The following is an 18303-nucleotide window of genomic DNA, read 5'->3' as shown; positions in this document are numbered from 1 at the left end:
ATTAGTTTCCTGCCTCACATCCAGCCTAAAAACAAGTTTACTCCTCCGCAATGTTTTTTTTTAAAGAAGATAAAGTAGCCCTCCGAAATTAGCACCGAAGAGAATCGAACCTGAGACCTTAAGGAGGAGCACACTCTCAGGTTCCAAGTCAATATATACCATCAGACTAACTCAAATGGGTTACTCCCCCCCAGGTTCCATAGTTTAGGATGGGAATGGAGGGGAAGAGCTCACTTTTACTTTTTGAAATTACGAACATTATAAAATAATTATTTAAAAATTAAACATTTTAGTGTCTATACATTAAAAAATAAAATTATGCCCTCCACTCTCCTCAACTTTCTAAACACTCCATCCAAACACACACTGAATTTCTTATATCCCCTCCACCCACTGGTATATTTTCATAAAGTATTAGTCATTTGAAACATACAAAACCATGTGTATTAGAAAAGAGAATATGAATGAGACATGATAAAAAATGAAGTATTTTATTTGGAATTATTGCACCAAGTTCTGTTCTTACTATGATCTTAATGTTGTGATTTTTAAGTTATTTTATTTTAAAAGTTAATAAAAATTTAGGCTATCCAAAAAATGAATTTTCTTTAACGTTTAATTTTTCCCAAAATTTACTGACCTTTGCCTTATTTTTCTCACCGGATAAACGGTTTTCACGAAATATTAGAATATTAGAATAAGTCTTGCCCTATTTTTATGCTTTAAGTGACTCATTCAAAGGCTGAACTTTTCACGTGTATGCAAAAGCCATATCTCTTTTCGTTTTCATCTATGAGGCCATTTTGTTCACTTTTATTTATTCTTTGATCTCAATATGCTTTTGAATTTTTTTTACTTATTATTTACATTGGAGAGTCCAATGATGATTTAATAGCATAGTTCAAATGACCAATTCGTGATTATTAAAATAAAATTCAGTCTTTCGCTCCTATCTGATGTTCAAATTGTTGCGTTAGTTATTTACATGTTGTGTTTGTCAATGTTTTCTGCAATTGAATAATGGTAAATATTGATCGCATTTGGAATAGGACATATCGAATGTATTTGTAGTCTATTATCATCTGAATTGTTTGAATTGTATCATGGAACTATTACATTTTTTTCAGCTTTAGTTTTCACTACTAGAAAAATCGGATTTTGCGACGGAAATTTGTGAGGTAATGTATTCCGTCGCTAATTGTGACGGATTTTGTGAGGGATATTGTTAAGATGTCAGTAGCGACGGGGTTTGCAAGGGTTTCAGTCGTCGCTACATATCCGTCATAAATTTCGTCAGAAATTTGAGATTCCCATGTTTTGTGAGGAATTTAGCGACGGTTTTGTTCCTTCTATAACTGTTCCGTCACTTATTCCCTCGCAGATTCCCCAAATGGTTTGCGACGTCCTTGAATGTCGTCACAAAGAGAATTTCGCGTTTTTATTAAATGATGAAAAATGCAAATTAATTAAAAATTAAATGATGAAAAATGCAAATTAATTAAAACTTATGGGTTATGGGTGTGATGGGACTCGAACCCGCGACCTTAGATTTGCAATCAAAGCTACTTACCACCACACCATGGTGACTCATTTGTTATTTCTTTTAATTGTTTTTTATTAGCACTAAGTTATTTTAGGTTTTTTTTAATTGGTTTTTATTAGTACTTAGTTATTTTAGGTTTTTTTTTAAATCTTTCCTTTTCTTCCACTAAAAAACACATGACCCCACTAATTTGCATTTTTTTCTTCATTTTTACTTATTTTTTATTCAAATCTAAATTTGGCTTAAATGTATTTTTGGTCCTCTTATTTACATATTTTTGAAGTTTTAAAACCCTTATTTCAAAAACCAACATTTTGATCCTCTATTAAGAAAGTTAACGGATATTTTTAGTCCCCCAACAACTTCATTGATGTGACGCTGAGTTGGCACAATGATTTGAAAAATATATTTTTATTTTACTTATATATTACAATATTAATATTCATTATAAAAATTTCTTCAACAAATCTTCATCTTCAACAACCAACAACCACATACATATTTGGGGGTTGAGTTTTAAGAGTGCTGATCATGGATTGTGATTAATCTTGTACTAGTGTTGAATGTTGATGGTAAAGATGGAGGCAGTTATTTTAATTAATTTATAATATAAAAATAAAATAATAATGACATGGAAAATATTTTTTATACCTCATTAATACACGGTCAGCACCATGTCATTAACGAGGATGTGACTTCATCAAAATTTGTGGGGGATCAAAAAAAAAATTGTTGACTTCCTTAATATAACGATCAAAAAGTTGGTTTTTAAAATAGGGGATTAAAACTTCAAAAATGTTCGACCAAAAAAAAAACTTCAAAAATGTGTATATAAAAAACCCTTAAAATAAAATTATATCCGTTACACCACTATTATAAAAAAAATTAAAATAAAAGAAAAAACAAATAGGAATAGTTGGACAACTTGCACCATTTTCTACCCACCCAACCTTTCTTTAATTATTATTATTTTTTAACAAGCAATGTAAAATTTGTAATGTTAATTTTTCCATTTTCAAATTATTATCAAATGTGGTAGAAATTTAAGTTCATACGAATAAATAAATATTTTATAATTTTTTTTAAGGATTGTAATTAAATATTATGAGGTAATTTATAATTTAATTAATCAATTATTTTTGTTTAATGATGCAAAGTTAGTGGGTCATATTTAAGTACTTTTCATTTGAGTCCTTATTAGTGTATTGTCATTGGAGTCATTGAGTCCTTAATAAGTACTTTTATTAATATATTATAAATAAGTGACGTGTAACGTGGGGTTCATTTAAGGAATCCCTATTAAGGAACTACTATTATGGATGCTCTAAAGGACTGAATGTGAAAAATGTGAATGTGAATTTACTCGTGAATTTATGTTTCAATATCACTTTATTATTATTGTACAAGTATCATGCTTTGTACTTTTTTTTATCTGAATTAGATTGTGATGGTGAATGTGAAAAATGCAAAAATGAGAGAGTTATTGAAACGCACCGTTCAACTTGTAAAATAAAAAATTAATAATAATTTAAAAAAATTAAATTTATGAATCTATTAATAGATTATCCAGCGGTTTTCTTCAAAAAAGATTATCCAGCGGTAATATCTACCACAAAAAAAAAAACCATTTTCCCTTGTTATTTCTTTCTTTCCTCTCGTTCTTTGTTCTGTTCCTCCATAACTTCACTTTTTCTTCTTTTTTTCTTCCTTTTCCTTCAAATCATCAATCTACTTCCACAAATCAATTACTCATAAGAAATATTATGGATCTAAGCAAGCTATTTCATAGTACAAGTGATTTTGGGTAAAATTTTGGAGTTGGAGTTGGTGCTCTAAGAGAAGGTGAAGAATACCCATCTATTGGAAATGGTTCATTGAGACTCTTTGAGGTAATATTTATGAAATTTAGTGATGATATCTAGTATGGATGACTAGAGAAACTAGTATAGATGGTATAATCTTAGATTTCTTTGAGTCCATTCCAAACCAAGTCTAACAAATTGGGGGTTTAATCCTATTCTTTTATCTTGGTAATGTGATCTTAAATAGGTTTTAACAAGAGCTGGAATCAACGTATGCTGTTCAGATTCGGTGAGAATTGCTTCGGTTGTTGTGAATTAATGGAAATTAAACTATGAAAAGGATATTATTTTGTTTTATTATCTGAGAAAAGAAATACTAGGAAGAACAAAATGGAGAGCATTTAACTCGAAAAATGTTCTTATTGTTGTTGTTTTAGGATGTTCATTGACTGTTGCAAGTGGTCAAGGATAATGAAAAGTTCTGATGCAATTGGATTGGGTGAGGCTCACATATATATGATAATCTGTCTCAAATATCTTTTAAAGTATCATTTGTAATACCCCTAAAAGTTTTACTAAATTTAGAGAATTTAAAATAGTTAGCATATGTAGTAGTGAAAGCTTACAAGAATTTTACATAGACTCTTAGTATAAAAAAATAAAATAAAATAAAATAAAAAATAAAATACTAGTAACTAATATTAGAGGCAAGTTATACTATATATATATGTATGTATGCTCTAATTTGATTATATAATATAAGAGTTTATATAGTCATTATCACTTTTATATAGAGAGGAAGTGAATTGTCTTGGGGACAGCGAAGCTTTCAAAAGAAGCTCAAGAACCCAATTAGTTGCTAATAAGCCATTAAGAAAGAAAAAAAGAGAATAGAAGGAGAGAGCAGAAAAAAAATTAGAATGGGAAAGGAAGGGAGAGAGTGAGTCATCAAATCAATGTCTTAATTGAATGTATTAGCTAGAGATTTCATGAAATTAGAGGTGTAGATCAAGTTTATTGTTGGGTAGTGTAACATGCAATAAGGAATGGATGGCTGAATTGGGTTACTTTCAGAAACTAAGGATAGAAGAGGAAGAACAAGGATTTGTGCTGATACGGTGAATCTGATCGACCAGCATCAGTTCTCAATCCATTTTTCAACAACTTAGAAAACTTGTGAGTTAATAATGGGGACTATAACAAGTCCTAGGTTATCACTTTAAGCTTCTTTCTATCTATCAATTTACACTGTCTCATTCATTGATTCTTTAGAAGGACATGGTAATATGACTTTGAATTTGGGGTTTAATAAAGTTAAATGCATGAATTTTGTTGGATACTTTTGGGAGTTTAAATTGTGGAATAATGTTGGGTTTGGACTGTTTTTGAGAAATGTTATCAGAACATTGTTGTTGTATTATATGTAGATAATAGCATTGGTATACTATAACTTACTTAAAGCTGAAAGCTTATTATTAGTATTAATTATTATTATTGTCATTATTATTAATAGAAATTTTACCGGCGGGGAGCCACTTTGGCGGGGAGCCTATCATTACTATTTACAGGCGGGGAGCCTAACTAAGGCAGGGAGCCTGATTAAGGCGGGGAGCCGACTATTGAAACTTAGAGACATATAGCTTATATCGTTGTTATTAATATTATATAAATAGTCTATACAGTTTATTCAGCGATCTTTTATGTTATTGTTGATGTTTTCATTGATACTACTATGTCCTGTTTGTTATATTACCCGCTATCTACTCACTGGTGACTCACATCGTCTCTCTCTACAATGTTTAGTTTTTTTCTTTTGTTTATAACAATTCTCACTTTCTATCTGTCTTGCTGCAGTATTGTCATCTGTTGGTGGTTTAAAAGTTGGGATAGATTCAATCAAGCAAGGTATTACATTAACCTATAAATCAACTATTATCTGTAACCTGGGCCGGTCCAAGGCAGTAGTGAAATGAGGGAAAAAAGGAGAAGCTTAAAAAAAGTATAGTTTCAGTTAATCTTTCTTATTCCTTAGACAGACAGTGAAACTGCCTCGTTGACACTAATGTTTAATCATTTTTCTGTTCATTTTTGTTTCATTCCTTTCAGTGATTACTTTTAATTATCGTGTTAAATAATGATTACCAAAAATGTGTACTAATCTAATCTAGTGCATGTGTTAAATGATAATATTCAAGATCATGTTTGTAACGTTTTCAGCGATTCGTGTGATTCAGGTGTTTAGTCCATTACTTCGCAACGATTTCAAGGTTTCCGCTGAAGAAATTGAGATCGGAATTATTAAACCAAGTGCTTCTATTGCTAACCTTCACATTCAACTTTTGTAGGTATCTTTTCTCTCGTTTTCAATACTTGTGTTTTGTTTCGTTAAGCTATTGACTAATTTGATTGAAATTCAAATACTGGCCTTATGTGGATTGCGTTTTAAGATGAGGTTCACTCTAACAAGGGATAATATGTTCCAATATTCATCTTTTTGATCGCTTTCTTTGTTGATGCATGATTTTTGCTTGTTATACTAAATTTTGTTATCTTGTTTTTGGAAAAGTGCGGGCAAGGAAGCACCGATGATGAACTGAGTCCGACCTGCGTATCTTCCCTATTTGGCATTCAAATAGAGGGAGTTGCTGCAGGTTTTTGGCATACTGTCTGTACATCTGCTGATGGTGATGTATATGCATTTGGTGGGAACCAGTTTGAGCAGTTGGGAACTGGTTCTGATCAAGCTGAGGTACGCCCTAACCATATCCCACAGATGACCCACACCCACATTTTTATTGTCACTAAAATTTGAAACAACATAATGGTATGATTATGAGCCCATTTGTTTGGGAATTTTACTTAAAAAATCACTTGTATAAAAACTCAGTTTGTAAAAAATAATAGGAGGTTTGGCTTAAGCGTTTCTGAAGAATCAGAATCTCTAACAAAAAAAAAAACTTTTGCACAATCTTAAATTATTGTCCAATGTACCATGACTGTATCTTCATTGCTGTCACCTTGAGCTAAATACTCAGTTTTATTGAGGTATTATGTGATATCAATTTTTAATTGTTAACTTGAATTACGAGGCAGACTCTACTAAGACTACTGGATTGCTCGATTTGTAACAAGAGGGTCACTTGTAAACTACTACATGGTTAGTTAGTTAGTTTAAATAGCTTGAAAAAGAGATAGATTATGACAATGATGTCCAATAGATGAATATGGTTAGAAATTACTGTCGATTCAAAATTGCTTCTGCCATCCACGCAGAAGCAAAACCATCTTATCATGTTAATTAGAAAGTCTCATCATGGTTTTGGCCGCTTGAAGAGCATGTTGCTGCGTGAAGCTTCTTCATCGAACTCAGTCTGTGCACACGGTATTTTTATGATAACATTTATTTCTCTCTGAACTTGAGAGAAACAAGTCGGGAGCCATGGAGAGTGCATTCACTCTTACTGTAACATATATCATGTAAATTGCAGGCTCTATAACAACAAATTTATCTCACTTACTATTCATGTTTCAACCATATATATGTCTACACAAAATAATATAAACAATTTAGTATGGTAGCTTTTCGTTAAAATCACGGTGCCAACATAGTTTTCAACTACTGGTTACCCGAGTTTGGTTTCTACATCACCAAACACAATTATTTTGGTTTTCTTCATTATTATTAAGCTGAACTATATATTTGAGGTGTTGGCATTTGATTTGTTTTTATTTTAGTTGAAGAAATGCAATTTGAAACTTAAAAATGATATTAATCTGTTTAAAATTAAAACGAATTCAAAGTCTGTGGGCTATTTTTAGAAAGATGTTGCAGCTTGATATAACAAGAGGCATGTTTATAATTTAAGCTGCAGATTATTATTTATTCATTGTTAGAAATAAGAAGTAATTTCTATAAGAAATTTCCTTATTTAAGCTTGTAGAAATTATGTTTGTCGTGCTCTAAGTTTAACATTTTTGTCAGATAGGTCCTTTAATTTTTTCTCAAATTGATGGTTTATGTTACATTCTGATTGCACTGGCAGCCCTGTCTCCCATCCTCAATAACGACCAGAGCTACCGAAAGCATGAAAGCGTCTGGTCATTAGGGTCTCTTCTCACCCCTGCGCGAATTTCTCATCAATTGGAGAGTTTACATGGTCGTGAGTTGCTTTATCAGGGAAAATCAATTTGATGAATGTGGCATCATCTATTGTCTTTCACGAATGGAATGTGAAAAGGTCGCTGAAAAGTTACAGGTTTGTATTTTCTTGTGATGAACTGTCTGTGATTTTCTTGTGTTCAAGCTCTTCTTTCTTTATCTTCCCCTTTTTATCATTCTATGTTTTTTGTGTTTCATTGTCTCTACCTGATATGAGATCTGATAAACCATGACTGCACTCTTGTGACCTCCTGCACTCTTAGTCTTATGTAAATGCGAATGTGGCATCTAATTGTGTGGCTTGTGATTTTATCAGAAGCATGTTTGGCAGTAGCATTCATTTTAAGCACTTCAATTGCAGCATACATAATTATATGCTATGCTAATGCTGTCTGGCATGTGCGAATGGAGTTAATAATCATTGTTTGATTTATGTGTTTGTTCATCCTTAATTTGCAGGATCATTGTAGCTTTTCTCACAGTACTAGAAAAGTTTTCTAATGTAGTTATTGGGTGGTGAGTCCTTCAGTTTTTAGACATTTGTACATTGTTCAATTTTGATCAATAAGATTTGTACAAAAAATTAACGCCGGAACTTTATGAAGGGTTCCCATGTATGGAGAATTGAAGCTTGCCCTATTCATATTCATGTGGTATCCCAAAACTAAGGTAAGAACATAACATGTTTGAGGGAATGTCTATTTGGATACTTTGTTTCACCCTGGATGGAGTACATATTTATTTGTGAATGGTGAAAATTGATGTTCATATCTAAACTACTAGATCAAAATAGGCAGCAAATGTCAGATATTTTTTTTCCTCTAATGGTTCAAATTCTGTTGAAATCTTCAATCACTTATTTACTTTTTTGTTTGGGTATTCCAGGCCTAGAGGTGGTCGAGGTGGAGGTCTTGCCTTGCTGAATCGTGGCGCCGGGTAAGTTTCTGAGATCAGTAGTGATGAGTAGTTTGTTTATTTGTTTTAGTGAAATCTGTAAATTTAACTTGTTACCTATTAACTGAACTCCTCGTTTGTTATCCATCTTCGAAGAAAAAAAATCTCTTTTTAAAGCAAAATAATCACTTTTATATCAGTTTCTTATAAAAAAAATTACCTCTTTTAAAACAAAGAGAGAATCTAAAAGAAAAACCTAACAAATGCTTAAAATCATAAGCATTTTTTCAGTAGCTTATTAGAAAACTACGTAGACAAGAAATTAGCCAAAGAGGCTCCTTTACACAATAAACCAAATCTAAATCAAAGAGGTGGTAAATACGTAAAACAGATTTAAGGCTATATGAGGAAAAGTAAATTTCACCAACTATAGAAAAGCGAAGTTATGGCTAAGCAATATGTAATTCTCAAAAAGAAGATAAACTAATGCAAGACTAAACATAAAATGTTTTTATGTTGTACTAGACTAGACGGTGTCATTGATTCAAAGTTGGAAACTTTGATTCAAAGTTACTCTTTATTTCAAATCTAAAAATCAAAATAAAATGGGTTTCAAAAAATTTAGGAAGAAGTTTTCTTAACATCTTCCTAATCACAGGTTGAAACTCGTGTTGGGAAGATTCTTCTTTTGGAAATTTGTTCAAATCAAATTCGCAATATTCTTCATCGTTTAAATCAAAATCCCATAACACTCTTGGTAAATTCTTTTCTTCTTCGTTGCCATTTTTTTCTTGTATCTTCTTAAACACAGCTTCAACCATATCTTGAAATTTTTTTAACTCAAATTGATACTCTTCCTCGGTTAAATCATGATCCATTAGAACTTTTGATGAAACTTCTCCTTCTTCGTTGCAAATTTTTTCTTGTATCTTGTCGAATGAATCTTCAACTATTTCTCCTTCTCCTTCACTATTTTCAAACGAATCTTCCACTCTTTCTTCTTTTTGAATATTCATAGAGTCCTTTATTTTTGCCATCATATTTGTTATTCTAATTTGCACTTAAATTTTTAACAACATTACAGTCTTATTTATATAATTTCTACTCTCACTATTATATGTAACAAAAGTTTGTTATAAAAAAAAAAAACTTGAATTTTTCAGATACGGATGTTTCATTATTATAAGTAACAAATTACGTTAATCTTTTAACAATAATATAACAAATATAAAATTTATTCAAAAAACAATAATAACAAATATAATAAAAATTCTTTATTCAAAAATATATAATAATTTATTTGATCTTTTCAATAACACAAACAATAGAACATTCCTGCTCACAATTATATACTGTGATAGATTATTATTATTATTATTATTATTATTTTGAAGGAATTATTATTATTATTATTATTATATAAATAACAAAACACCACTTTCTCCCTCAAATCATTCATTATTATTATAACAAACAGATACACAACAAAACTCGAAGTTTTTCCTCATTCACCCATCAATCAGCAATCGCTCATACCAAAATCCATTCATCCTTCATCAATCTAACTCCAAAACAGGTCCCCCAATCGGTTCCTAATCTAATTTCCCCTCTCTAATTTCCAAATTCATTTGCCCTAAATCTTCACTTCATCAATCTAATTCCCAAAACCTTCACTCATCAGTTCCCTTCGATCAGCTTATCGCTAATCTTACTTTGCTGCCGCAAACAGGTTCCTAAATCCTTCACTTCGCTCGGCCCGTTGCTCGCTTAGCTCATCTCACTTGGCTGCTGCAAACAGGTTCCAGACTCTTTTTCTCCTTCTTCTGTTTTTATGTATGCACAATTTGAATGCCTATCTGTTAAGGTTTTGATTTTTCGTTTTGGGATTTTGTCAATTTGTTTGTGATTTGGGTTGTTTTATAGATTTATATGTTTTAGTTGGTGAAGATTTTTTTGCTGTCTTTTACAGTTGAATCCCCTTCTTTGTGTTGTTTGCTTCAAACTAGTGTATGGAATTTGGATGGTTAATTGTTTTCTTTAATTAGTAATTAGGTAGAACAGATTTTGGATAGATAATTTTGTTTTTTTTTTTTTTTGTTTATTTGCTTCAAACTAGTGTATGGAATTTGGATGCTTAATTTTATTTTTTTTAATTATTAATTAGGGAGAACAAATTTTGGATATATAATTTTGTTTTTGTTTTGAGTTTAATTAGAATACTGACAGTGTAAAAAAAACATTCACCGTCAACCAATTAAAATCATTATTAAGACACATTAGCTTAAGTGCTATAAAAAGGAAAAATCAAATAAAATCTAGACTAATAAATGTCAAATCCCATGTTTCTTCATTTACATGTTTGATTAAATCTCTTTTCAACTTTTAGAACACTACTGCCCTCCTCAAATCTCAAATTGATATATTCATCCTTTGCAAGACAACGTTTTATTAATTCCTAAAATTGACATTCATTCTCGCATCTGAAATTGAAAAAGTTAAATTATATTTCCAACTCAGAATTGTATGTGCATAAAGTTTAAATCTAAATTGCAGACAAAATTCTTTAGTTTAAATCTAAATTGCAGACAAAATTGCAGACAAAATTATATTTCCAACTCAGATGATGAATATACATATTCAAACTAGTCTTTTTTCTATTGTTATGTTAAATTTTTTTAACAAATCCTTATGTGTGATTCTTATGCATATTAATGGAAAATGCTAATTGTGCTTATGTTTTAATTTTGTGTGCCTTTTAACCTATTTGTGGTCATGTCTAATTTTGTGTGTCTTTTAACTTTTTTATGTACAGTAGTTAATTACCTAGTTTTATATGTGTATAGATAGATGGAAGACAATGATATTACAATGGACAGTGGAAGAGGTGTTGGTATAAGCATCAACAAAGTTAGGGGAAATGGGGGAGGGAAGCATAAAACTACTTAGTCACGTTCTTCCAGATTTCAAGCACCTAGGCCTGCAGACACCCAACCACCTCAATATACAAGGAAACCTACAAATACCCAACAACCCCAATCTACAAGGCAACCTACACATGATCCCATATTTCAAACACATACAAATTTCCCACATTTCCTCTCTACTTCAAGTCCACAAATGTCTACTGTCCATGCTCCCACTTCTCAAATACCTACAAATACCCAACAACCCCACTCTACAAGGAAACCTACACATCATCTTACATCTAAAATACCTTCAAATATCCAACCTCCCAAACCTACAAGGCAACAGACACATCATCCCATATCTCAAACACGTACAAATTTCACACCTTTCCTTTCTACTCCAAGTCCACAAATGTCTACAATTCATGCTCCCACTTCTCAAATACCTACAAATATCCAATCTCCCCACTCTACTCTAAGTTCACATCTTTCTAATACACATAGCCCGCCACATTTACCATCCGATGTTGTATCTGGTGGTGATCCACATGCATCATCATCATCATGTGATGATTCGTATCCGATAGCTGGGAGTACTGATCCTACCGATAGGCGTATATAGATCCGTCCGGGACCACAGTTAACGTAAGATTTTTTATAATATTTTCCGTTTAATTCTATAATAACTTGTATCCTTGTATTTTACTACTTGTTTAATTTTGTTTTTATAGGTTTGAGCCTGCTGTTCAGCCCCCACGTGCCATTACAAAGATTATGAAACTTCTGTTTCAAGGGACTTGGGCAACTTATATAGAGTTAAGGAAAAATCACAAGGATCTTGCGGACTTGTGGTATAATGAGTTTCAGGTACTGTCCTTCTCTTCCTCCAACTTATGTTTAACATCCGCGTTGTTAGATTTGCCGCTCAGTCCATTTTTTATTTGGAATTGTCGGTTGAAGTTATCTCTAGTCCATTTTTTATTTGGAATTGCTGGTATATATTATATTCCACCGCACTGCCTACCATCATTTTTTGCTCCCTCCCAACTTTGGAGGGTATGGAATGGAATTTGTTACTAGTCTCTTATGAAAACTATAAAATGATAAGTTACACCAATTAACATATATACAGCCCTTAGGTGATGTTGTTTTCGGATTGGTACTAACTATAGCTCTCCAGTGGAGCATCACCCTTTTCCTAATCTCTTTTTACATGAAATCAAGGAAATTATATGCACTTAACTACCATCCTTAATAAGTGTGAAAAAAAATACTTCTGCTTATACTTGAGTATGAAGTGAGTCCATGATTCCCTTATTATAGAATTCTAATGCATCAATTTTGTGACAAACTCCCTGTAGAATCGTAACTACTAACTTCTATTAAACTTTGAAATAGTAACCATATCTTATTGAATCCTGTTGGGTTTGAAGGTTCGCAGACATCTAGTCGTAATTTATGATTTTTTTATTTACTTTTTTTAGACTTTTTATACTAGTACAGATCAAAATACTGCAAATTTAGATACACAATAACATTTTAAGATGTCTAAAATAATTGATGCTTACTTTTCAAATGCTATATTATAGCCATGTCCGGTTTATCCTATATTATTTACATTGCTTGTATTGCAGAGGATATATAAGTGGCTTCCTGAGCATGAGCAAGACATAGAGAAGACTTATCATCATAAGGCATCTGAAGGGTACCAAAATACAATGTATCGGGTACGAAAAGGAATAGACAAAGGCGAATGGATCCCTGTTCAATTGCATGAAAAATTGGGAAGATAGTAAATGGAAGGACAAGGCAGAAGTTAATAAGAAAAATAGAAGATCGTCTGATGGTCCATTGCACACTTGTGGGTCAATTCCAACAATCGAGCATTCCTAAAAGATTAGTAAGTAAACAAATTTTATTTGCAGTAAAGGATAGTGATATAAATTAACCATAATACTAATCTATTTATTTATTTTGTACTATAGAAAATTGACTCAAACATGACTCCAAGCTGCTGGGAGGTGTATATAAAGACACACAAAATGAAAGGCGATCCATCAAAGTGGTATCCTCCAAATCTCAAATGGTTGCAGTAAGTTACAATTCGATGAGATCAGCCTTTTGTCAAATAAACATAAAACAATTGAAAATTTTCTAGAATTAGTTATATCCTCTGGTGGACTTTGTAAGCTGGTGGAAAGTCAAGGTAATTGGAAAAACTTTGAAATTAGTATTTATAATTGTCCTCATGTGTATTGATGCATGCTGCTACACTATAACTTAGCCATCATGTGCTATAATTGTTTTTGATTATCTAATCATGTTTATTGTTGTATGTTACCTGCCTTTGTGCCATAGTTTTTAACGTTATTCATGCTTATTATCGTTCATCAGGTTCTGAGTTAGAAAGAAGTCATGATAACTTAGTTATTAATTAAAAGCTAGTTTTAATTTGTTTAAGTTGTTATTGGTTGGTTTATATATGAATTTAATTGTAGCAATTAATTTAATTTTATATTTTTGTACGTAAGAATTAAGACGAACTCTAATTTTGTAGGATGAATATGAAAGACGGATTTTTGAAAGGAACTCACAACAAACAGAGGGGGATGATGTGTCTAATGACCATCAGTTAGATAACTTCATCTTCTTGGACGTAGTTGGAGGAGTCGACAAGAAAGGACGCATATATGGTTTGGGGACAGAGGCAGGAAAATACAAGCCTTCTTCATCCAGATCATCTGACGGCATCTCACCATCTGAATATGAGCATATGAGGACTGCAATATCTAAAATGTCAGCTGAAAACATGGAACTCAATGAGCGGTTGAAGACTAATGAGGAATTAATTCGTGCATCACAGGAGGAGTCACGTTTAGCTCGAGAACAGTCACAGGAGGATTCGCGATTGCTCCGAGAGCAGTTCCAGAAATTCATGGAGTCTTTTCAACAAGGCCATTCACATCTATCTCCTTATCGACCTCATCGTTCGAGTTAGGATCAACATCTATGTCCACTTGATTATTTATCATATTATTGAGAATTTTAGTATAACTTTTAATTTAAAGTAAATGTTCTAATACTATTTAGTAATTATTTCAATATATTTTCATGCTAAAGATAAGTAGTGTGATTTTTGTGAACGTAACCAAAAAGGTTTTTTTTTTTTTATCAAATATTAATGTGATTTTTGTCATATCTTATCATATTAATGTATTTTATATTGTAATTTTTCATCACCTTTTTTATATTCCAAGTGTTTTGAGAAGAAATTGAGAAATTTCCTAATCTAATTTTTAGAGGGAAAAAAAAAAGCTTCGTATTTGTGACGGAATTTTAAAGAGCCACAAAATTTTTGTCTTCACAGTAGCGTCCGCCATTGTTGTGACACTAGTGAAATTCCCAGAAGTTTTACGACGGAAGTATTCCCTCAGAAATTTGCAACGGTTTTATCCCTCAGAAATTTGTGACGGATAAATAAAACGTCGGTATTTTGTGACGGAAAACTGGGTGACACACATCCATTGTATGAGAGAATTTGCGACGGATTTTTGGAGTTTGCGACTGGTTGTCTTCCGCAACAATGAGTGACGGAATTGATTTTCCCTCGCTAATATTTTCCGACCCCCATTATTACGACGGATTTCTGTTGCGTCGCGAAATCCGTCAGAAAATCGTTTTGCTACGGATTTTTGCCCATTTGCGACGGAAAATTACCGTCGCTAAATCCGAGTTTTCTAGTTGTGTTTATCATCTTCTTGTGCCTATAAAAGTGATATAAGCAACACACTGAGTAGAAAAAAAAGATACACCCACGGTAAACAGCAAAACCATTTCCTCTTCCAATTTTCCATTCTAGGTTACATCTCGTGTAATATCTGAGATAAATTCGAGTTGTTCCGCTGTATCAGGATTATGCGATGATTTATTATTTTCCATGTTTCATTTTAGTTATTGCCAGAAGATGTTATTGGAACCATGTTGATGGCTATATTCTTCAACACTATTAAGGACGGTACTTGATCTCTCTCTGTCTCTCTTATTTTTGTATTCAATGATTTTTTGCGACCTAATTGCTAAAAAAAAATAACACAATGATTTGAATTTAAGTAATGAGTTTCTTTATGTGCCTTCTTCATCTAATCAAAAGGGATATTTTAATTTAATTTTAAACTACAAAAAAAAAAGGGTGAAATAACATTTGATACATTTGAAATGGCAGGTTGCACTAATAGAAAAGTTTGCCAAGCTTCTCAAAATCGTAAGTATGGCTTTATCTAGTTGCATTGTATGGCTTATAATACCTTTAGATTATAATTTTGTGTAAACATTGGAATTTAAAATCATTCAGAGGCAGAAGCCATGAAATGATCAAGGTTCCTTGAATTTGATTCTTTGCTATGTATATTTTGCTTAATTCAATCAAAATTTTCTCACAAAGGGAAGTCGATTCTTGCGTTGTTCACAAGATTTAGAATAAAATCAGTCCAGACAAAATTTTTGCTTTTAGTCGTTACAAAAAAAAAAGGTGGTTTATAAAATATAATTGTCGCTGTATTTATTTAGTCTTTGTAATACTTACTCCATTTTTTTTTTTTTGGTACATATACTTAGTCCATTTTTAATAAAATATAATTGATAGCTAAAGTCCTCAATATGTAAACACTCAAAAGTCATCCTTTGCAACATACAAATTTATCTAGTGTTGACGTTTTCTCATCCTTTCCAACATACAGAAATCTCTCCATTCTATCTCGTCCTTAATCCGATCATTCGGTATTTTCTCTCGTCTTGACTTTATTCCGTCCTCCAAAATTATATAGTCATCCATAATTCCATAATTCTCTGCTTTTCCAAAATCATATCCCTTTTATCAGTGATAATGTTATTATTGCTTTGAAGTTTCCCTTCGATATGTAGGATATTAGAGTCGAGGATGGCGAATGTAGTTTTAAGAAGATTTATGCCGCATGAAGGTTCAAGAAAATATTGACTCCATTATCCACCTTCTATATATGGGTTAATGGAGTCAATGTTTTCTGGAGCTTTCATGTTTGCATAAATCATCATAAAACCGCTTTCACCATCCTCCGCTTTGATGTCCCATATATCGATCGATAACTTCCCGGCAATAATAACAATGTGAGTTTATACCCCAGAAAATCCAACCCGTTGGAGTTGGCGAGGCTGCTATGAATACGACTGAGAGGGTAAAGTTTGTTAGGTTTGAAGAGTAGTGGAGCGAGGAGTTTAAGGTTGTAAGGTCAATGCAGTTTTGATAGAACTCCCCGATCATATTTAATCATCAGAAGTATTAGTTCATGTTTCGTTTCAAGTTTAATGGAGTTGAACTCGATTATGTAGGTGTAGAATTAATTTTGATATGATTTAATTTTCTTGAGTATAATTGATTTTACCTGCAAAATGGACTTTGTCTTGAAGCTAGAGTTTAGAGTTTTTATCTCTAACATCGATTCTTGACCTTGAATTTTTTGTTTAACTCACCTTTTATATAAATGTATCCAAATATAATTCATGTTACAATAACTTTCTTTCAGATGAAGTCAAATATACACAATCAATTCATTCAAAATCCACTATGTCACCGCAGAACTAAATACAAACTTAGACTTTCATAAGTTTTTGTATTGTATTAACCATAAGGTTCATTATACTTTCCACAATTTAGTTGTTTTTGAGAGTAATTGTTTTCCAGTTCTTTTATATTCATCAGTATCAGTATTTTCTTGTATTGTCTCTCTCTCTCTCTCTCTCATCCTCTCCATCATCAAGAAATCTCTCCATTCTTTCACGTCCTTCATCTGGTCATCCAATATTTTCTCTCGTCTTGATTTTATCCCGTGCTTGTAAACTATATCGTAATTCATAATTCTCTATTTTTCCGAAGGATTATCCTCTTATGTTGGTGATAATATATTGTTTCTTTGAAGCTGGCCTTCGATATTTGGGATGTGTAAGTCGAAAAAGGGGTAGGCAGATTTATGAATATTTATGCAAGATGAAGGTTCTAGAGAACATTGACTCCATATCTTGGTTAATGGAGTCGTAATTATCTGGAAACTAGATGCTTGCATAAATCATCGTAAAACTGCCTTCACCTTCCTCAGCTCTTGCATTCCATATGTCGAAAGACAATTTTTCATGATGAACAACATTGTCAGATATAAGATCAAACCTTTTTCTAACTATTATTATGTTCTTTTTAAACCTTGTGATGACCTAGGCCCTGAACATTTCTTGGTTGGTTGGGTTTAACTCCAAAAAATCAATCCACATTGACTAGCCTACCAGCCATGAGTAGTTCTTAATTATTTTAATTTGATTGGAAGGCATACGAATTGAATTTTGAACATGTTATTAAATATTATGCATCTTGGTGGTTTGTCAAACTAAGCATAGATTTGATTTGGTGATATCGGTAAATATTATTTTTTTAAGATATATTCAATTTTCTTTATGTATTGAATCATATATTTGATTTGTTGATCTCTTTGGTGTTACACGAGAAATAATCTATGAAAACGCGATTTCTTCTGATTGTATCTTTTTTACTCTTATTTGGCTTCCATGCTTTGTATAATTTTTCTTGCCTGGTTTCATGTTTGTGAGGTTTCAATCTTGGTGATTGTTCTTTATTAATTTTAATGCAAGACATAAAAATTTAATCATGAACTTTCCTTTTCAGCATGGTTTTGGTAATAACCTCCTTCATAGCATAGAACCTCAAGTTTTTCTTTGTTGGTCATTATATAGTAAATCCTTTTTCCTTAAATCTTTATTGATTTTAAGAACAAATAGTCCATGATTTTGTTATTTTTGCAGCTGAGGTCAACATATTCTTGATTCAAAAGGTGTTTCTATAATTTTTGGGATATTATTCTTCATTTTATAATCTGGTGATGGAATTATCCATCTTGCAGTGAGTTTTGAAGTCTTCATTATCTAGAACGTTTTTATACACCGGACAAGAACAACAGC

General features: G+C 31.9%; 1 long non-coding RNA gene, 1 other non-coding gene and 1 pseudogene across 4 annotated transcripts; all 3 read left to right on the top strand.

Moving 5' to 3' along the window:
- The first annotated feature begins 872 nt into the window (after positions 1 to 872).
- On the top strand, positions 873 to 965 carry LOC146914724 (small nucleolar RNA snR60/Z15/Z230/Z193/J17). Its single transcript, XR_015016918.1, has one exon. It is a non-coding gene; the product is annotated as a small nucleolar RNA snR60/Z15/Z230/Z193/J17 (small nucleolar RNA).
- A 2242-nt stretch (positions 966 to 3207) lies between these two features.
- LOC146914723 (uncharacterized) lies at positions 3208 to 5324 on the top strand. 2 transcript variants are annotated; one of them, XR_015014375.1, is made up of 5 exons: positions 3208 to 3432; positions 3593 to 3634; positions 3783 to 3844; positions 4420 to 4521; positions 5200 to 5323. It is a non-coding gene; the product is annotated as an uncharacterized LOC146914723 (long non-coding RNA). The 2 variants fall into 2 exon arrangements; XR_015014374.1 differs by lacking the exon at positions 4420 to 4521 and having other exon boundaries at positions 5200 to 5324.
- A 6026-nt stretch (positions 5325 to 11350) lies between these two features.
- LOC146914722 (uncharacterized) lies at positions 11351 to 14501 on the top strand (annotated as a pseudogene). Its single transcript, XR_015014373.1, has 5 exons — positions 11351 to 11949; positions 12036 to 12171; positions 12939 to 13204; positions 13290 to 13396; positions 13862 to 14501. The product of XR_015014373.1 is annotated as an uncharacterized LOC146914722 (transcript).
- The last annotated feature ends 3802 nt before the right edge of the window (positions 14502 to 18303 follow it).

The sequence above is a fragment of the Medicago sativa genome, chromosome 6 (genome assembly GCF_051527215.1).
Source record: "Medicago sativa cultivar Bolivia chromosome 6, Bolivia_mono, whole genome shotgun sequence".
Lineage (NCBI taxonomy): Eukaryota > Viridiplantae > Streptophyta > Magnoliopsida > Fabales > Fabaceae > Medicago > Medicago sativa.
This window is presented reverse-complemented; position numbering and strand designations above follow the sequence as displayed.